Genomic DNA, 22,870 nt, shown 5'->3' with positions numbered 1-22,870 from the left:
TCGAGCCTTGTCGATACTGTGCTACATTCCACCGTGTTGGCTATGTCATGGACTCAATCGTCGTCGAATGTGTTATAGAACCCCGATATGAAAATTGCAAGGACCTGACTGTATTCTGCATGTGGTGCTCAAATGACATTCTGGTCGAGTATGGTGCCAAGGCACTTTAGACGTCAATAGAAAAGTGAATCCTGGAGTTCGTGACCTTCCTCGTGGATCACGTTCCAACTGTTAAATCAAAGCACATTCAAAGTCCTCGCAGTCATTGGCACAACGTATGCAGTGGTCCACCTTGTGCACGCCTCGGTTCCGTATGTCTCGTGAACTTGACCTTACAGGTCATTACTCTCCACAGTTGTGGAGGGCAAGACAAGAGTCGGAAAGTACAGTATTCCCTTGTTATTTGTGAAGGATACGTTCTGGAGATGCTCGCGAATACCACATTTTACAGATAATGATGATGGCCTACGAATATCGTAGCGAAACGCCTGCAGATGCTTCTAAAGCTCCGGTAATTAATCTCTTTCATCTCTTTATCTCATCACTCTCTCTCTCATCACCTTATCTCACTTTCTTTCTCTCTGTCGATGCAGATAGCCAAAATCGCGGGCTAGCATGTTCACGAATAACGAGGGAATGCTGTTCACAAGATTAGCGCAAAAAGAAAAGAACACCTTGAGGACCGTGAAATATTCACGAACACAATTGTCGGCAGCTGCGGAACACGCCCGCCAACAAGGGCCTTCAATTTATTTTGATAACGTTGATGTTCTGCACAAAGCTAATTACTATTGGCCAAGCCTAATTCAAGAATCCTTTTAAACGGAGAGGAATAAAAAATATCATTTTTTAAATGCCAAGAATGGCTTGGAAACGCATCATTAAGTCATCACATGATAACCTTAAACAAAAATGTATTTACATTAATTGAAACGAACACAGCATTATTACATTACTAACCATGTATAACAACTAATTAACTATGACTAACCAGCATCACCACGTAAATATATGTAGCTCACTGACATCTCAAATAATGAATTATATATAATCAAACACAACCATCCACTACAACCAAATAATTATGCCTAACTTGTATCGTGATGTAAGTTTCCCCAATGTAACTACTGCCACAGACACAGCTACATGTCTCGGACCGTGTTCGTGAATATAAGGCAGATCTGAAACACGGTAGGACCAATACCTTGGCCATCGCTGATCATTGTTTTAATGCGGTGGGCTCACATGAAATTGATTTCTCTAAGACGAAAGTACTCTGCAAGCCCACTGGCTATCAACAAAGATTCGTTCATGAAGCCATCCATATATATAGACAGAGACACAATTTAAACCGAAAAGATGGGTACAAACTGAGCAATCATTGGAAGGACGTCATCAACCAGTTTAAATCATAACTGGCTATGATGTTCCCATCCTACCACCTCCCGATGTTAGTTGTACTTCACGCCCATTTCACAAGCTTCACGCTAACACAGTCACTTCACGCACCAACTACCCCTCGGTCGCGGCTCTGCGATTTCCCATTAACATGCTAATCTCTCATTAACATGCTAATTTTCACCTGGCAGCCCTTTGATTGGTGGAATAACAACCACCGTCGGGTTGGTTGCCCACCACTTGCATTAACATTGGCTGCTGACATTTGGGCTATGCCCATTTCAAACCCTTACAGTTTGCCTTTGGAAGCTAACCCCCCTTTTCCTGAAGACGACCGCTTGTGTTGCGATCGAAACGTCGTAGTTTTTTGTTATTTTCTTTGAACCTATCTACGTGACTTTACCGAAAGACCCAAAGAATATTAATTCTTGCAGTCACGAAAGCTTTAAGTTAAGATTTAAGTATATATCTTTATATTGCCAAATAAAAAATGGAAACTAAAATAACATAATGTATGCAAATATATTCACCTTTAAAGAGTTACGTCCTGCTCCCTTGTGGGCGCAAATTGATGACATCACATCCCTTATGTAAGGCGCAAGACTGGAGGACATTTTCACAGTTCTGGGAACTGCCAGATGATGCTGGTTGTAACTACCAGTGAAATGTCATACCTAATGTATTAAATGTTGAATGGTTGCTCTCCAACACATCCGTGTGCTGAAGCACTAACATATTTACATGTTTGTTCAGGTAAAGATGTATTAATCGAATCAGAAAGTGTATATTTTTTTGTTGTCGAGGAATAAATATTGACTGTGCAGACAACTTTCAGAGTTCAACATATGAAATAATGTCACTTGACTTGATTTACACCCTGAATATTGGGACAGTTTAAAATGTAACATGGTTATTACTTTTGATTTAAAGCTTTCGTGACTGCAGTAATTCATATTCTTAGTTTTTTCGGTAAAGTCACGTTTACTCTTCATATCTCGCAAAGCCAGTATAGACCATTAAGCTAACAATACTGATATAAATAAAATAAAAACAAGGTATTTTTTGTTTAAATTATAATAGCCACCTAAAAACAGCACGTTGTCTTTACTATAAAACTATAGGCCAAGCCTCATGCCCTATATCACATTTATATGAGCACAGACTCGAACTTAACACTAAGGGGAAAAGGTGGTGGAGGGGTCACGTGGGCAGTGCCCCCCCCTCAACCCCCCACCATAGGGAGAGGGGCCCTTGCACATGAGTAATAGTTAAATATTACATTTATATTGGGTTTATGGGTGCCCAGCACATGGGATTGAGTTCAAGAGTACCATAACCAGATCGTGTCGGTGACCACCATATAAACAAACAGCTCATTGTCTATACTACAAATATATAGACCAAACACAAAGATCAATCGTATAGCTTTAACAGACTTTTGGGGCAAGTGCTGCTAGCGAGCACCATGGAAGGCCGGCACGGCACACGAGGGGGTGGGTGGCCACCACCACGCCCGACTACCTTTGTCTCCGCAGTGGCGATGTTAACACACCACACCAGGTACTCATTTGAGGCTGAGTTCAGCTTGGGGAGGCCCAGACCCCGTTCAGATAATCATCATTGGTGTTGGCCGTGAGCGGGAATCAATCCCGGGTTGCCGAGTTTGTAACGCAGCGTTGTAAACACTACCACTATCGCTCGCCCAGGTCAAACCCAAAGCACCATCTCATCTCCACATTGGAGAATGTGTCGAAATCTTCATCACTTTCCATCCAATGTGCATCTGACAAAGACATCACTGACAAGCTTACAAACGTTTACTTTCATCCATATGGGTGTTTGCAGTCTGCATAAAGCACCACTGGTTGTGCAGGATCGATCCGAATGAAGACACTCATGCTAATCTATTACCGTAAGGAAACGTGCGATTTGTACAAATTATTTGTTTCAGAAAATCTGTCTGCTCCATTTTTACTTACGATTTTATTGAAATGTAATGAATACCTAAGGCAAGGGTGATTAATAAATGTAATATTTACGAATGGAATTAAAATATTCTCCCAACAAAGCCTTGAAGGTGCCATTAATCTTGTAACAATGAAAGCATTGGCATCTATATGATGAAAGCACTGACCTGTACACAAAAGGTAAAACAATAATTCAATCCAGTAATGTCACTGAGAGCTATATGGTTTAGTGTCTAGGACATAAAATGCTGGTTTGACTAAACTTGATTTCACCTTCTGCTGCTGCAAACATGGCTGGGAATAGGCAAATGTGCTGACAAATGTGAATGCCGCCAAGCCATCAGGCCCAGGCAGACAAATCTATAGATATAAAAAAGGGAAATTTGTGAATGTGTGTCTGTTCGAAATGTTTATAATACTTCCCAACATGCAACAAACTTGAAATTTGGCATGTGGGTAGCTTCCAGACTGTACACCATGCAAAAAGTATAAAAATACACCTGTATTTTGGGGGGGGAGGGGGGCGCAATAATGGATATATTTTGCCCGGCAAGTGAGCGATGTCACCCGCATGCGGCAGCGTTATGCAGTGTGCCTGCTGACGTCACACATCCCCCCATACCCTCCGCGCAAGCCGTGTATTAATCCAAGACAAGAATCCAAGTCTCGGGCGAAGCCGGGTAGTAAAGCTAGTAGATGTATATAAATATTGCTACCAGATTCCCAATCCCCATTAACCTCTGGATTCAAAACAAGTGCTGTGAAACACATCAGTTATAACGAAGCCAGGCAATCCACAACATATGGCAACCAATGATCACTTTCACTTCACAGCTGAATATTTTTTTTTTACAAAACTTAGAGTATTTAATTGGTCCCAGGCCTGTGTAAAAAAAAAAAACACCAGAAAGAGCAGAACATAAAGGCTTGGTTTCCACTTTGAAACAACTGAGCAACCACAAAATGCTCAAGGGGGTAGTTCTACATGTATCTTGCCCTTGCACCTACTCCCCTCTACTGCGATGGATTATTTTGCTTGGGAATTTTTCTAAATGTCCCCACTTGGTGTGACTTTTTATGCATTAGCATTCACATGGACTTCACTCGTTTCCTAACTTTTTGCCATACAATTGGTTGTCAGGCTGCATTAGCGGCCACCGATAAGGCACAGAGTGGCCATCTCCAAAATGTGGGGGGGGGAAAAAATCAATGTGCATTAGAAAGCTGACCACACTATATAACAGACTGCTCCTTCAGATTTGTTATAGCACAGTTAGATTTGCTATACTCTGAGAATGGAAGGAACATAGACCAAAGTTTATCGTTTGGCATTCAAAAAGTGCATGAAATAACAGCTCTAGAACAACTGTATGACTAATTTAAGCAGAAAAAACATACAAATTACACATGGGGACCCTTTCGAGAAGCCAATTTCTCTCGAAATTCACATGATAGAAATGTACTTTCCCTTCTTTCTGTCTTTGGGAGTTTCCTGGGAAGATGTTTTTGGGTATTTCCCTGCATGAATATGTAATGTTCAAGCTCCACAGCCCAGACTATTATACGTTGGTGTAAAATTGCTGAATGCTATGATACTTCTTAACCTTTTGATCTCCCTTTCGCTGTGTTTTTGAATGTGTGTATTTTTCTGTTTTCATATCATAGCATGACAACTGGGTTATCTTTTCTTAACTTTTTCGTAACGTCTCAGTCACATCTGATAAATACAAATGTAAAAAAATCTGATCACCCTGATACTGGGCAACGTGATCCCAAATGTCACCCACCCCAATGCCAATCTTCCATCAGAGTAAGAAGACCTCACACTCTCGTGATGTTGGAGAAATACAAACAATCCCCTTCGCACACGCATCATCGCTGCAAGTCAGCAAAACAGCTGGGTATTTTGCTCCTTTTGAAGTTATTTTTCAATTCACTATTCAATTGCAGAAAATTAAGTAAAAATGGAATGCCAAGGGGATGTCACCTGGGCCTATCTGGCTGGGCCTGTGGTTAAAATGATCGCCAATTGCAGGCTGTGTGGGGGATGCGGGCCCGGTCCTTGTGGTCTGAAATGCACATGGCACTTTAATGCACTTAAGCATCCAGATATAAACTTTTGTAACGTTGTATAAAATTGCTTCTCTAGTCTATGCTATCGCTAACTGGTCCAATGTTATTGTTAATATTTAAACATTTCCTTCAGCTCACGAAACATGCTATTGATAAGGCTGGAAGGACCATGGGTACACTGGCATGTTCAGGTAGGCATCTTGCAGGTCCAATCCCCACGTTGCAGGAAAATCCTGATGTAGCCCAAGGACTTCATCTTGAAGTGCGCCTTCTTGAGGAAGACATTTATCTTTCGAAGATATAGGATTGCTCTCAAGACCCCTGAGCTTTGTTTTCTGACAATAAGACATCTGAAGTAGAAGTCTTTGTTGGTAGGTAGCCCCGTATTTAATGGCTTGAATGTTTAAGCCATGACATTTCCTGGGCGAGTGTCTGTATGAACTTCGGATCATCCAAATGAACGCAAAGGTTGGAATCTAGTGTAGCGTGAAAACTCCTGGGAGTCCAGCTTTTAGCCATGCTCCTACATCTGCTCGAACCCATGCATCCGCGTTCGTGTGCGCACATGCTTGCGTAAACTCTGCTAAAGGGTCCCCGATGTATGCAGGAGATGGTGGGGTCCAGCTGTTCTCCTTGGCACCATCAGTGCTGCTGCAACTTGTTTGCTGAAGTGGCTGTGGAATGCTGGTGCTGTGGCAATTTTGGCTTGTCCTTCTGACGAAGTGGGACTTGTAGGCCGGCATAGAGGTGGGCTCCTTGCGGTAATACCACCCTTCACCTGGCGGTCCGCTTGGTTCATTTCTGCGAGATCAGCCTCCTCTCCATCAAAGCGGCAACTGCCGCTTGGGAGGCGGTGTCCCTTCCAGAGTCAACGGCAGATACAGCCACATCCCGAATGTCGAGGTAGGCCTGGTAGACTTCCTGGTCCTCCTCCTATTTGGGCTCGAGGATCTGGAATGACTCCATGTGTACGTTGCATACCTTGCGATGGATACTGCAGAGGCTGCAGCTCAAAGGCCTTTTAAAAATTCCTTGTCCATAGCCCTGTCTGTTGCATCCAGTAGGGCTTGGGAACCTTCTACCTTTAGAGCAGGGCGACATGCGAGCACAACTGATATCATTGCACATCCATACATGGGACCAGTGCGTAACAAGCCTCGAGGCTGTGCATGGTCCATGGAGCCCTTGCTGATTTGGTCCACTCCTGCCGATTCTGTTAATTCAAGATACTTTGGAAACGGAAGTGACGCATTCTTCGTTTACCGATCCCCGGAGAGAAATGCCTCTAGTTCAGTCGTCTGTGGTTGTTTCTGTTCAGAGAGCTTGGGCCTGCGCCTGATCTTGCTTCTTAGACAACAGAAGATTCGGTGTAAACATCTATTTCGTTGCCCTCCCATGGTCAGACGAATCACGATCTGAGAGTGACCCTAAAAAGAGTTATATCCTACATCCTCTATTAAATCTCTTTCAACTCCTCCGTGCAGCTCTTCTCTTATGGCCACTTGCATGAAGGTGCACAGCTTATGCTGGTTCAGCTGCATCCAGGGCTCCTGGTCGATGTACTTGTCCCAGCGACAATGCCATCTTCGGAGTTGACACGCAGCGTCTGTGGCATTAACCTGTGACCAGTAACAGCGCAGGAACCAAAGCCGGCCAGTCCCAGGAAGACGTTAACAACTCCCGCAGTAGTGTGCTGGGTATGTGGCGCTTGCCTCAGACCAGCAACAGTGAGGTGTCCCCGAGTGATGCTCTGTAGGACTGGTTTCAGGAAAATGTTACACTGTTCTGAGGCTGACACCTCGACAGTAGTGTGGTGGGTATGTGCCATTTGCCTCAGTTATTGGGTCGGGAGCAACGGGGTGTTTCGTGGCCACCGTTAGCAGAACTGCACTGAATATCCGTTGACAACATCCTTGTCTGCATGGTATGTACAACGAAGTACCCGATGAGGCTTGTGTCATCTCCATGGCTTTGCCCGCCTCCTCTTCCTGACGAGAAGCTGCCTCAGTGACGAGTTCATTGTCCTTGGATGGCTGGTCAGGAGCGCTGATAAGCCCCTGCATAAGCCCCTGCTTCGCAATGGACAACATCCGGCACGCTCTACTCTCAACTAGGATGGCTTTAGCCTTAGCTGCAACTCGCCCGAAGTGCAGAAGGAAGAGTGAGGCTTAAGGGGAGAGGGCAGGGATAGTGTTTGAAACATGTTGTGTGTCCAAAGGGAATTGCTAAATTTCGATTTAAAGCTTTCGTGACTGCAAGGATTCATCTTCTTTGGTTCTTTCGGTAAAGTCACGTAGAATGAGAATAAAATAATAAAATAATATTGTAAAATAACACAATAAAATTCTCACGGCGTTTTGGCCACAACACAAGTGGCCTTCTTCAGGTGAAAGGAACAAACCTGTCAGGACGACAGAGCTTCAATGAACGTTAAGATTCGTAACATCTTTTAAGCTGGTTTAGAGAAGTGAGGCACCTTGACAAAGGTGTTTACATATCAAACAGGAGAATTTAGCATTGAAATAGCTGAGGGATTAGCTTGTGACTGGTCACAGAAATGGCTATGTTAAAGTCAAAGCCTACAAATCCACAGAGGCACCTAGTACAAATCAAACAGGAGAATTTAGCATTGGATGTCTTAATTAAAAGGAGATCTGATGGTTCAATGAGCCACTCTGTCTACAGGAAAGCTACCCATACAGATGCTTACTTGAAACCGGATTCCCACCACCATCTATCCCAGAAGAACTCCCTCATCAAGACTCTATACTATAGAGCCCAATGCATTTCCGACCAGGAACACATTACCAGTGAACTCAAGCACGTACACCAGGCTCTCAGAGCTAATGGTTACTCCGACTACACAATCCGCAAAGCCATCACTCCAGTCATGAAGAAGGATCCTCTTGTGGAGCCACTCAAAACCATCACCTTACCCTACATTGCAGGGGTCACTAAAAAGAACTTCAAAATCCTGAATAAACACAAGATCCAGGTCCGATTCAACACAGTACATAAAATCCGTGATCTGGTTCCATATGTAAAAGATGCTGTTCCAGACATACAGTACCCGGGCGTTTACAAACTAAAGTGCCTCTGTGGTAGTAGCTACATTGGAGAAACCAAACGACATATCTCGGACCGCATCCGCGAACATAAAGCAGACTTGAAACACGGTAGAACGAACTCCTCTGCCGTGGCAGATCACTGTTATAATTCAGTGGGCTCACATGACATTGACTTCTCCAAGACGGAGGTTCTTTACAAACCAACCGGCTACCATGAGAGATTCGTTCATGAGGCCATCCACATATACAAGCACAGAGATCATTTCAACCGAGAAGATGGATTCTGGCTTAGTAACCATTGGAAAGATGTTTTAAACCATTTCGGTTCTTAATTAATTGTTTTTTACGAGGACTTTCAGACCGCAGCTCTTTCGCTCGCATTGACTCTTAATACCTCTCACACCACGGTTAATGGTATGGTTTACAACATGGAGTATAACAGCGCCTCGCAGCTGTCTCTCTCCTCCCTCCTCCGTTCCGACCATGGATGGACTCGTCCGTCTGAACGGGGCTCGTAGCTGTCCGTGGTGCTGAAGTAGAGGGTAAGAATCCACCCATTTTTTCGCCATATAGCATTGTGATATATAACGACTTATTGTTGGTAGCTCACCTGATTGAAGAAAATATAGAGTTTATTTATAACATTGAGGTAGTTTATATTTTAGTTTTTATTGGTTACCTATATGGTATTCATTATATAGTGTAGTGTATACCCAGTTACTGTTAATAGCTCAGCTTATTGAAGAATATGTTGAGTACATTTATTATATTGATGTAATTTAGACTTAGGTTTTTCACATCGGTTTACTGTATGATAGTTGAGTTGTGGCAGCCCCTTTGGCATCCATGGACTAGGTGCCTCTGTGGATGTGTAGGCTTTGACTTTAACATAGCTATTTCTATGACCAGTCACAAGCTAATCCCTCAGTTATTTCAATGCTAAATTCTCCTGTTTGATTTGTACTAGGTGCCTCTGTGGATGTGTAGGCTTTGACTTTAACATAGCCATTTCTGTGACCAGTCACAAGTTAATCCCTCAGCTATTTCAATGCTAAATTCTCCTGTTTGATATGTAAACCCCTTTGTCAAGGTGCCTCACTTCTCTAAAACAGCTTAAAAGACGCTACGAATCTTAACAACGTTCAATGAAGCTCTGTCGTCCCGACAGGTTTGTTCCTTTCACCTGAAGGCCACTTGTGTTGTGGCCGAAACGTCGTGAGAATTTTATTGTGTTATTTTATTTTATTATTTTATTCTCATTCTACGTGACTTTACTGAAAGAACCAAAGAAGATGAATTGCTAAATGTTAAGATAAACAATGGACCAGTGGGCGGCGGCATCGGTGTAGAGAAACTGGCTACAATTCCACAGCCCACTATCCACGAGTGGAGTGGCTGTGTTTGCCACTTGTGAGTGCACCATTCCACCTGCTGGTGTGGGGTGGCACGTGGTCACTTGGAAGGTGGCAGCAATATTCGCGAATTAGCTTCGCAAGGGCAAGGGCAGCAACACACACACACTGAAGGGCTATTACACTACGATCAGCACTACGCTGTTACTCTGTTAAGTGTCCATCATTCCTCTGTGCCGTGGTTCAAGCAGAGTAATCATAAACAGCAAAAAAGTAATGCGCAACTGCGTTAATTTATTTGCCAACTGAAGTAGCCAGGAGGGAAAATCGTTACATGGGAGAAAAATCACAGTAATGGTCACGGTCACCATGTTAAGCCACCCCTGAGGCTGTTGATATCAAAGCAAATTAAAATAAATTAGCTATAAGTTTGCTCTTTAACATGTGACCACTACAGAAACAAGAAATGTCCAATATTTTCCATGCATTGCTTTAACAATTACAGACGTAAATAAAGCTTGGGATAAAACATATCACCCACACTTGTACTGCATCTGTGACACAATCAATAGGTCATTTTCTTTCGTGGAAATGTGCAACTCTTATTTATACTTGGGCCAATGTTAACAGCTTTTAACCACTTTGTGGCATGGTCCGAACAGATGGTATGTCAATGGAATTTTTTACCTACATGTAAGAGCCCAATAAAAAAATATTTTGGAAATAAAATATCAATGATCAGTTTTATTAATTAATTGGCAAAAAATCCCTCTCGTGTGTATTAAAAATGCATCAATTATATACTCTTGCTTTTCTATTCCTGTAATTATCCACAGCATTATCTATCCACTGCTGGATGAAAAATAATGCTATTCATATTGCGCACAATATTCACAGACATAATTGACCGTGATTGATGTTGTCTCCATCCTCTAGTCCTATGATGCTACAATCCATTTCACTCCTGTGTAGGAGCTGATCTCATCATTCCAACGCAGTGCTCATTCTCTCAGGTGTTTTCCTCCTTTGGTGGCAATTCAATCTACAATTTCATCTGTCGGCTGTCATCCCTGAAAGCAATGTCACCGGCCGGGCCCACTTAAATGAACCGTAAAAAAGATGCATAATTTGCATGTTCTCAGATCCATGTGTTATTTTTGTCGTGTTTAATTCCCAGCATTCATCTCTCCATGTATGTAAGATCTGCCCCCACATGACATATTAGCCTTTTTAGGTTCAACCAGGGGAGAATTATTAGATCCAAATTAAAAGCAACAGTTACATCAATAATAAACACGAGGCATATAAAAATAAAGCCCAATTAAAACAGCGGTACCTAGTGATAAATTCAGATGTGACATCCATATTTCCTAAAGAAATGTGGCCCTGACACTGCAGTACAAGTCACCTCCTCTTGCCGAGTTTTGGTTCTTTTTCTACCGATAAGGAAGTAGGTGGAAAGAAATATTTAATGTGCCCTGAGAAGGTAGTTGATATAAATGCTCGAGTTTGTGAACTCTGGCATGCTAACCACACGACTTCCGAGTCGTCCATTTGGTCCGGTGCCCACTCCAGCATCTACTGCCCATACACTAACTACCCTGCTGCCACTCTTGGTTGAGTTTCAGAGAGGCAATGTCCCTCGGTGGGCCTGTAAATGTAGTCATTTTTGAAGCAAGATGTAGCAACTGCCTCAATCCTTTAAATCCAGTCCCATTAATGCATGGCGTCAGTTGCTCGGATTTCCTTTCCTGCATGCATGCATATATACTGTGCCACTTCTCTCAGTCAAGTTTCAAGTTTTCTAGTTTCATTCAGTCACATCCACTTCCATTGCACCTCATTTCACTGCATACTTCCTCCATCTCCCGTGACTCCTTTCACTCGGCACTGGCATCTCCATAGCCCGAAGTACCAACCTTTTACAAAATAATTTATAAACCATGAATCTCTGAAGAGGAAAATATCCACACGTCCGATTTTATATCACGACTCAGACTCAAATTTAGACTATGAAATCAGCAAGATATCTCCAGTCTGAAAGTCCTTTGCTTAGCTGTCATACCTCTGCAAAGACCTATACCACACTTGACACTCGAGTTGTATACATAGACATGACAGGATGTTCACATATCTATCGTCTTCGGTGAGATCCCTTTAAATAATAAAGTTAAAAGCATAATGCTGCATAAGCTTGCATTTAGAATTAATGATATGTTAATATTAAATTGACCATACAGATGCACAGCCCACATAAAAATGTAGAAAACACCTACACACTGTTGCTAGTACCCTCAAAACAAAGGTAATCCCAATTGTACATTTCTTATTACCTGTACATTTTGAATGCATATATAAACTTAGTTTAAACTCCGAACGTACACGGCACAAAAGCATTTTTTTAACAGCATTCTATCATTATATGCACGCAACACCACACAAGAACATAGCAGCAGCTCAGTACATGCATTAGGCATACGTTATAGATAAAACAAACCCATAATACTATCTATTACGTTACATTAATAAAAAACGTTATTTTGGGGTACTGCATTGGCAGGTAAAGCACAAATTTTAACGAAAATTCATGTTCAGCAATAGCACTGCCATCAAATGAAAAGTATAAAAACGTGTACTATGAAGAAACACCATTGGCAGAAGTTGCTTATTGTATATTTGTCCTTTCAAGGCAGTGCAATCAAAGAATGTCTTGAGTTTTTAAGTTACTTTCATTTACTCATTTATTATCTGAAAGCAAGAAAGAATATAGCCTTTGGGCAGTAATACAATAAGTACATATTGAAATCACTTACTAAACATTTTTCCTTAATTTAAAGTCGTTCATGCATACTATAAATGTATGTGCTCTACACACTGCAACTCTACAACCACAGGACAATGCTGACAAAATGTACATCCCTTGAGAATCGAATTCTGTAACTAATAATGGTGATGGCAACAGACTTGACCGGAAACCAATGGATATTTAAAAGTAAATAATAATTGATAACTGGCAACCCTTTGTTAATCCCCTTCTGGATGAAGGCCCCCCCACCCTGTGCCGGTGATTGCGGTTGTTGTAACATGATCATGCCCATACTTCATCATTCTGGTCAGTTTGAGTTGAAGATGAAAAAGGGGGGGGGGGGGGGGGCAAAAGCACCAGGTCTCATTCAGATATCGATCTCCGCCGATGTAAGCCATGGGCAGGACTCAAAGCCAGGCCCACTGGGGTTCAAACGTAGTGCCCTAACAACTTCAACACTACCCGCCCCCCCCCAAATAAACAATGTGCTGTGGTCACCTATGGAAAATTCTCACCATTCACCTGCAAGCAGTGTCAGTGTGGCCAACGTTGGAATCTGGCCAACACGGCCATGCTGCTGCAACCTAGCCACCCGTGCATATAAATATATCACTGCAGGCAGCGCATGTCACGAGCTTCCTTCGGGAAGGCAATCGCTACGCACCGAGTGACGTACCCAGCAGCATACTGGCAGGCATACCGACCGTGCGCTGTAATGAAATGGAGCCTATTTCAGCTCCTCTTGTGCACTCGCGAGACACTCGCCTTCCTGTTGGAGCAAGCTGCTTTAAGGTCTCTTCGTGATACACACCTTGTAAAAATGCCAAATCACTTGCTCTACTATGGTTATATGGCAAGCCTTCCACCTCTGGGAGCACAATAGATAAAATACCATCAAATCATTTTGGCAATAACCAGTTAATGCTTTGTGTACACGTTATTTTTAAAACAACTTAACGGCAAAGCATCAATCCTACAGTGTTAACCTGCAACAAAGCAGATGGTACATTACTTAAAAGCTCCTGTACATATTCAGCAATGCACTTTTAAACATAACCTTCACTGCTCAAACATTAGTGAAGGCAAACAAAAACTGTAAATAAGCTTTGCTGGCTTCTATGGGATGAAAGTGGCATGAAGAAATGGACTCTTGAAAACTCCATCAGCCCAAAGCAACTGCAGCCACCGCGCTTGGCTTATAGAGACAATAGGAACCGAAAAATGCACATCCAACCAGTGCGCAAAAAAGGGGTAAAATCCATAATATTCCCCCAAGAATTCAATTTGTAAGGCGGCTGGGACCATGGACAAGAGCCAGCGCTGTATGTGCCCACGTCTCTTGAGAGAGAATAGCAAAGAAAACAATTGACAGTCATCCCTCATTATTAGCCACTCTGTATCGTTTCAAGACAGCTGGCTGAATGGTCACTCTCATTAAAATACTCGAGGCAATTCATGGGAATATAATGCACAATGGCTTTCTGGCCCAAAGTGTTGACACTCCTTCAGGTAAGGAGAACCTCTTATAACGACACCGCTGGGTTTCAGAACATTAACCTGCTCGTGTTTTCACACACGCTCGACATACGGTGCACGGCACTGCCAGCGTCATGGATGGATTATTGTTTGCATCGTGTTGTTCTATAGAGTTTGCTTGGTGCCAGCATAGCTTAATATGCGCGGCAAAATATGTCGGGGTTAATCAAGGATTAAATATTGAAAAAGCCAGAATGAAATGTAAATATTCTTGGTTCTTTCGGTCAAGTCATGTAGAAGGGAAACAATAAAATAATAAAAATATAAAACAATACAATTCTCACGACGTTTCGACTGCAACACAAGCAATCATCATCAGGTGTAAAACCACAGCAAGAAAAAAACGCCACTTTTTTCAAATTTTCTTGCTGTGGTTTTCACACCTGATGATGATTGCTTGTGTTGCAGTCGAAACGTCGTGAGAATTTTATTGTTTTAGATTTTTATTATTTTATTGTTTCCCTTCTACGTGACTTTACCGAAAGAACCAAGAATATGAATCCCTGCAGTCGCGAAGGCTTCAAATCGAAATGTAAATAGGTAAACAATGATCTAACTCTGATAATGCACGCTCTTAGACTTTCCGGGGTTAACAAGAATAATGACATACAATAATCAAGGGAGGGGAAAATACTCGCACGAACAGAAGGTAAAAACAACTAATGTATATACAGTACAACTTGCATTCGTAATTGCAATACACCCACAACGTAAAAAAACACGCATCTCAGTGCGCTAGGAAAAAGAAACCGACGCACTCGTAATAGCACGATGTCAGGATTGACAGGAAGCAGAACCTTCGTGAGCGAGCGGCAATATGACAATTCATTAACTCGTACAAGAGCCACCGACGACTTGCCAGTCGCTCGCTGGTCGGAGTGGCACACGTGTGTGTGTGTGTGTGCTCCCCCTGCAACAAGCAGGCGTTCCGGCCGTCGTTTAGATCATTGATGAGCACTTGGGCTGCTACAAATTTCCACAAGCCACTTCGTTGAGCTGTCATTTGTGGCCAGGCCGCTTCTGAAATAGAAGCTAATATCGCAGCGGGCCTTACCTGGTAAAATACAAATAGTTTGGTTCATTTGTACATATTTACTTGTCATTTTCTTACCTTTCCCTATGCTGTGCACTATCGTGCTTTATATTGCTTGTTGTTATCATGTTCTGACCTGCCCCGACTGGAACATCTGCGGCAAAAGAACTTTACAGCTCATCGGATTCCTTCAGCATGAATAAATATTTGTGACCGCGACTAATGTTGACAGTCGGCATCCTTGCCGTCACCTGCCCACGGCGCTGGTTTGTAGGCGCACGCCGCCTGCGGCCGTCGAGAGGAGACCACTCAGCAGCTGGAGCACGCGACCCCGACTCCACGTGGATTTTCAACAAAGAAGGTGTGTGGGGGTGGTGGTGGTGGTGAAACACGCTCGTGTCGGTCACAAGTGCAGTTGGTGTTTATTTTTTTACTAGATACCCACCCACTGAAACACGGCCGAGCCGTCAACTACATTTGGAGCACATTTCCGGCGTCAATCCGCGGCAAGGTTCTTCACGTTGGTAAAGTGCGTTTAACAAAACAACAACAATGAGACGTTGTAAACACCACACCACGTCTCAGCCGCTCAGCTCTAAACACTTACAGCTGTGTGGCACCAGTGAGTCATCGTTTCCATAGTGACCAAATTTCACCCCCACCATCTCTTCTTCCCCCTCCTCCCCTCTCAGTCTCGCTCCTCTTCTCTCCCCTTCCAGCCTCGACTGGATTTGTGCTCTTCCTGTCCCTCTCTCTCCCTCTCTGATTTCGGAGAATGTTTTACAGGCAAGTAACCGACACGGCCATCGAAACGAGGTAATTCCCAGCGGAGGGTGTTTTGCTCTCTGCGAGGCATAGCGCTGTTGCTGAGACACAGAGAGAGAGAAAAAAGACGGGAGAGAAACTGTGTATATCGCTCACCGGGAGAACAGCTTTATACTTGCTCACAAGAAGCACAAGATTCGTCCCCGCTGTGGAGAGAACCACCAAAACCATGACTCGCGTCGTCATTCCTTTCCTCCTCTGAAGCATGCCAAATGCTGCTCTGCTCCTCATGCAATGTGTGGTAAGTTGGCTCTCTTTCCCATCCGTGTGTGAGCGTGGGTTTTTTGTTTTTACAATGTGTCTCATATGCAATGTGTTTTATCCCCACCGCCCCCGCCCCCCCACGGCAAATCGGTAACGCTCGGGAAGGCGGCAAACCACAGCTCGCACCCCCAGTGTGGGGCACACGTGCGTGCGTGCATGCCGACGGACGTCTGTGCAATTTGCACATTCTCTGCCGTCCGGGGGACGACGACGAGACAATAAATGCCAGCGAGCTCGGGCCACGTGAACGAATGATTAGACACTGCGTGAACGCGGTGATGCGTTTACCCCACTAAGTGCTCAGGTACTTTAAAAAAAATGCATCTCTCTCTCTCGGGTTGCTCATCTATCTTTCGTTATTAAAACGCAGAGAGGATTATTCATTGAGACAGTATGCATGAATTAATGGTGAGCGCTCTGCTGTTCCAAGACTGCTAAGGTGTCCCCTGCTTTGGTCGCTTGACAGCAATGTTCAGATTCAGAACTGCAAGTGTCTTCTTTAAGTCTTAATGTGTGCGGAGAATAATGTTGAGACATCAAAGTATTGCTCGGTACTGCTCGGCATATCAGCACATGCAAAGTACTACTCACCACAGGCCCCATAGGGTCAATAAGTTAACGTTAAAAGCAGCAGATTACTTCTAATTTACCTGTAATCTGGTTGACATTCCTTAAATGATCTACTTGGTGTATAAGCAAATACAATGTATTTGAACAAGGATTGCATTACTAAATGTTTAATGTTAGGCAAAAGCTCTTTTTAACTCTGTAAAAGGGTGCACTGTCATGTGTTTTAAATTGCATGTTATTGAGAATGTTGTTTTTCCCCATGCCCATCTCTGCCCACCACCTCTGCACTTCAACTTGTTTCATGGAGACATCCTCGGGACTGAGGCTGCGAAGACCCACAGCAACAATGGGCATGTCGTTATCCGTGGAGGAAGAGGACATTGTCAATGTGCGTAGAGAGGAGAGAGAGGAGTCTATTCTGGCCATGCTGGGGATCACGGGGACCATCCTCAACCTCATCGTCATCATCTTCGTCTACATTTACACCACCGCCTGAGCGCCAAGCTGTGACCCGGCTGTCGGGGCCGCCAGCCGGCCTGCCAGCGGCCACCAACGAGGGAGGAGGCGCTGCTCGGGCTCGGGAGAGGCCACCCACGGCACTCGCATCCGACGCCCGAGCGATCGATGGCTTTTCACATGCGCGGGAGCCCGACGTGAGCTTGAGCTTTGGGAGAAATAACGAAGGAACGCTCCGCGTGATAAGACGACGACGGAGAAAAAAACACTGGACTGCAGCGCAGGCGGTGGAGACGTAAGCAGCGGCTTGCACTTATGTTGCAGGGCAACAAATCGAAGACGATCAAAGGCCGAGGGAGACTGTGAAGCCTTGTTGACAATGAACTGGGTGTCAGATGGACATTAATACCTCTGGAATTCCTCTACTTCAGAACAGTGAGGTTAACAAACACAATGGGCATCTCAGTATTTTTATGTTTACAACGTAAGCTCGAGTTGTGGGTAAGGAACACGTATAATCACCGACACACGTACAAGGATAACGAACATCAGGGGATATTGCAGTGAGGATATTCTCGATCAAGTACCTTAATATTACATCACGAGTAAATGCAATTTTTTGCACGTTGATATCAAATTGGGGATCATCAAAACCACTCCAGAATAATAAACTGTTGCTTTTTGTGTAAATCAATCCTGCGTACACTGTGTACATACTTCAATGGCTTGTGGTTAGAATTCAAGCTCTTCATGTATATAGAAGAGCCATTTCATTGCATTTCAGTAAAAAAATCATGTCTTTATACCTTAATTGAATCATTGAATATAATAACAAGGTACAGTTTTGTTTTAATTTACTTATCTTACAGAATATAGAATGCATAATCCTGATGTAATGGTAAGGTATTAATTCAGTGCCTACAAGTGTACAACTTGCCTGTAAAAAGTATGAGCTTTTCTTCATCAATATTTCGTATTAAATTAACGATGAGAGATGATGCTTCGTACTTTAATTGACAGACAGTCCGTCGTCTGTCGGTCGAAGCTGAATATTCTACAACCTCCTGTCACTTGTGCTTATAAATGACTATCACATTTTTAACAAAATACGTTGGTTTAAAGTAGCAATAGTGCAACCTGACTCTTTGTTAACACAGACACTTGCTCCGGATATGAAAGGGAAACCAACAAATGCATCTGCTCTGGCTTTTTCTTGTGATAAAAACACGGTAATATATTTAAAGAAATGTACACTTCCTCGTCCTTTGAGTGTAAAACTACTACCAACCAAATGTAAAAGATTATTTTTTTAAATGTTACATTTATATGACCGATTAAAAGAAAAGAAAATATACTTAAATGTTTAAAAACCCAATGGTACTTTGTTCAGGAAAGGTATGGCTATTGTACGACCTGCATTTTGTTCAGCAATGACTGTTGAAAATTACGCATTTCTCTTTTATATTCCGTGATCAACAACAACAAAAAGAACAACACGTTTCCTTTCGGACGTTAATTTAAGGCAGGCTCCAACAATTATCCGCGAGCTCGTTCGGGGGATCAAGCCATTGCACTGCTGTACACGAGCCGCCAGGCTTTTCACTCCCGGCATGCACCAGCTTATTGCCTGCACAAACTGCGCTCCGCCACAAGTGATCAACGTCATTAAGCCATAAAAAAACTGAGGGACACTTTCCCCCATCACCCTCCCTACCATCCCCCCAATAAAAAGGCCTTCATTAAGACGAAGAAAATTAGGAGGCCAGTTATACAACCGTTTAGGGCAAGGTTAAGACCAGGACACACTTTGTATGTAGAACTTCTTTCGCACAGTAGGTATTCAACCGCGCTAAATCGGGGGTGCGGGGTATTACGATGTGCTTGTATGATTGATACAAAGGCACCCATGGTAAAAAGTGCTTCCATGCGCGCGCACATACATACACACACGCGAGCACACTGCAGCCTCCAAAAGGAACTGCGGACCCTAGAGGAACGATAAGACAATAGCTGTAATGTTCAGATGACAACCACCCTTGAATGTGAGTACAAACACTAAATATTCGTATATGGATATGGTATCATAATGGCGTTACTTTCGTCTTGCAGCCAAGAGGCTAAACAACATCAGGGACTAAAAGAGATAGAGATCGCTGAAAATTAGGCAAATTGCCTGAGCGAGACAGATTGCAACTGCACAGGATTGTATGCACTGCAGTCAGCATTTTCATTCAGCAGTGGATAAATAATGCACAGTATTAAATGTGCATGACATTGAGGGTGTTGGTTAGCAGGTTTAATGCTACACATCGAGTCTTCAATGTAGCCTCCTGTGGAAAATGTCCTCCAGATTCGTTAAAAACAAAAGACTCGTAAACAAACCAATTCCAGTTAATTGCCAGTTGCAACATACAGTACTTGTTTAGCAAGTTGACAAATACAGCCCCACTCACTTTAGAGACTATTCCTTTGGTTAACATTTGGGATCAAGTCCACTGCATCTTGGATTGACGGTTACTGCAAGAAAATATGGTTGGTTTAAAACGCTTCACAACTAAGATCAATGAAAGAAGAGGAAAACTGCATACATTTTACTCACTAACCTTAAATTTGTTAAAGCGAAGTAAAGTATGACAGAAAGTTGATATTTCAGTGAGTATATACAGAGTTATAAAAGCTGTTACGCTAATAAAAGGTAAAAATAAAAGTCCGTTTTAATCAACTGCTTCAGACAACATACTAGGATTAAATAGGTTTAACGTGCTCAAAGTAAAAAAAAAAATTGCAGTATTACCACATATCATCTAAAGGAAATCACATTGCTATAAAATGATACATTTACCGAGGACCTTTTTGTTGTTTACAGAGGGACCCTCGCAAGTACCAAACGCAGGCAAGCATGAGAAGTGCGTTAAAATCGGCACAACCACCGCACCACAGCAAATCACAAGCAGCACCAAACACCACCCTGGTACTCTGCACCTCGACTGGACTGCCACACAAGCCCTTGAAAACGGTCAGCAAAACAATAAAGCATTTCGCCATCACATCAATGGAAAATGCAGGGCCCCTCTTTATGGCTCTAACTCAATTTTCTCTTCTTTTTTTATACAAGAAATCCGATAAGAGGCCACTGAAATAAAGCAATCGGAGAGGGGGGCAAGTGCCACAAATGCGAAGTCAAATGAGATCACGATGGGAGCATAGCCACAGCGATTGCAGCACGAGGCTGCGCTGACATGCTTCCCAACAGGAGCGCAAAGATTACCATTCTGAGAAATGCAGAATATTAATGCTCAACATGCACGAGCCTTCGGAGAGTGACGGCGTGGATGCCGCGCAAAGATTGTCTACATTTCTGTTCTCAGAGCATTCCATCATCGTATGTGGTATCTGCAGAGGAAAGTGGTTTTTTTTTTGTTCCAAATGATTGTCACTTCCCTCTGCCCAATTGAATCTGTAATTTATTTTTTTAAAAATAAATTTTGGTGATAAAGCAGACAGGACAAATGCACGCATGCACGCACACAAAACTTAAAAGAAAAAAAAAACTTGGACTGGGTAGATTCGTTTATGCACAACAATACGTCTCTAATTAACTGACTGGCTCTATGATTGTTATTAAATGCTCATGTAATGAGCATCCCTGCCAGACTATAAAGGCTACAGTTCCACATCAGCTCACCATCAACATCAATGCAGTCGTGACTTGACCAATACTTTTTCTTCTGCAAACCAATTTGCAACAGAATATATAGTGAGGGAAAAAAGTATTAGATTCCCTGCTGATTTTGTACGTTTGCCCACTGACAAAGAAATGATCAGTCTATAATTTTAATGGTAGGTTTATTTGAACAGTGAAAGACAGAATAACAACAAAAAAATCCAGAAAAACGCATGTCAAAAATGTTATGAATTGATTTGCATTTTAATGAGGGAAATAAGTATTTGACCACTCTGCAAAACATGACTTAGTACTTGGTGGCAAAACCCTTGTTGACAGAGGTCAGACGTTTATTGTAGTTGGCCACCAGGTTTGCACACATCTCAGGAGGAATTTTGTCGCACTCCTCTTTGCAGATCTTCTCCAAGTCATTAAGTTTTCGAGGCTGACGTTTGGCAACTCGAACCATCAGCTCCCACCACAGATTTTCTATGGGATTAAGGTCTCGAGACTGGCTAGGCCACTCCAGGACCTTAATGTGCTTCTTCTTGAGCCACTCCTGTGTTGCCTTGGCCGTGTGTTTTGGGTCATTGCCATGCTGGAATACCCATCCACAACCCATTTTCAATGCCCTGGCTGAGGGAAGGAGGTTCTCACCAAAGATTTGACGGTACATGGCCCCGTCCATCGTCCCTTTGATGCGGTGAAGTTGTCCTGTCCCCTTAGCAGAAAAACACCCCCAAAGCATGTTTCCACCTCCATGTTTGACGGTGGGGATGGTGTTCTTGGGGTCATAGGCAGCATTCCTCCTCCTCCAAACACGGGGAGTTGAGTTGATGCCAAAGAGCTCCATTTTGGTCTCATCTGACCACAACACTTTCACCCAGTTGTCCTCTGAATCATTCAGATGTTCATTGGCAAACTTCAGACGGGCATGTATATGTGCTTTCTTGAGCAGGGGGACCTTGCGGGCGCTGCAGGATTCCAGTCCTTCACGGCGTAGTGTGTTACCAATTGTTTTCTTGGTGACTATGGTCCCAGCTGCCTTGAGATCATTGACAAGATCCTCGCGTGTAGTTCTGGGCTGATTCCTCACCGTTCTCATGATCATTGCAACTCCACGAGGTGAGATCTTGCATGGAGCCCTAGGCCAAGGGAGACTGACAGTTCTTTTGTGTTTCTTCATTTGCGAACAATCGCACCAACTGTTGTCACCTTCTCACCAAGCTGCTTGGCAATGGACTTGTAGCCCATTCCAGCCTTGTGTAGGTCTACAATCTTGTTCCTGACATCCTTGGAGAGCTCTTTGGTCTTGGCCATGGTGGAAAGTTTGGAATCTGATTGATTGATTGCTTCTGTGGACAGGTGTCTTTTATACAGGTAACAAGCTGAGATTAGGAGCACTCCCTTGAAGAGTGTGCTCCTAATCTCAGCTCATTACCTGTAAAAAAGACACCTGGGAGACAGAAATCGTTCTGATTGAGAGGGGGTCAAATACTTATTTCCCTCATTAAAATGCAAATCAATTTATAACATTTTTGACATGCGCTTTTCTGGAAATGTGTTGTTATTCTGTCTCTCACTGTTCAAATGAACCTACCATTAAAATTATAGACTGATCATTTCTTTGTCTGTGGGCAAACGTACAAAATCAGCAGGGGATCAAATACTTTTTTCCCTCACTGTACATACAACTCGTGCAAAGGTTTCATTTGAACAAGATTATTTGGAATCAATCAAGCTGGTTAATAACTTCTGTTATGCAGGGTACAAAATAGACATGTGTTTTCACATGCATCATAGCCATGGAGCACAGTGACACAAAAACACTCAAGCACAACCAGCTGAGCATCGGACT

The 22,870-nt window shown here is 43.1% G+C and overlaps 1 protein-coding gene and 1 long non-coding RNA gene across 11 annotated transcripts in view; one reads left to right on the top strand and one right to left on the bottom strand.

Moving 5' to 3' along the window:
* BIRC6 (baculoviral IAP repeat containing 6) overlaps positions 1–22,870 on the bottom strand; it is a 165,484-nt gene that overhangs the window by 47,214 nt on the left and 95,400 nt on the right. The gene's annotated exons all lie outside the window — the stretch shown is intronic.
* LOC116939419 (uncharacterized) lies at positions 14,894–18,702 on the top strand. Of its 5 annotated transcripts, none has more exons than XR_012941110.1 (3): positions 14,899–15,257; positions 15,508–16,299; positions 17,200–18,702. It is a non-coding gene; the product is annotated as an uncharacterized LOC116939419 (long non-coding RNA). The 5 variants fall into 5 exon arrangements; XR_004402403.2 differs by having other exon boundaries at positions 14,902–15,594; positions 15,649–16,299; XR_004402405.2 differs by having other exon boundaries at positions 14,903–15,594; positions 15,671–16,299.

This window comes from Petromyzon marinus, chromosome 6, assembly GCF_048934315.1.
Source record: "Petromyzon marinus isolate PM22_M1 ecotype Great Lakes invasive population chromosome 6, UKy_Petmar_22M1.pri1.0, whole genome shotgun sequence".
NCBI lineage: Eukaryota > Metazoa > Chordata > Hyperoartia > Petromyzontiformes > Petromyzontidae > Petromyzon > Petromyzon marinus.
This window is presented reverse-complemented; position numbering and strand designations above follow the sequence as displayed.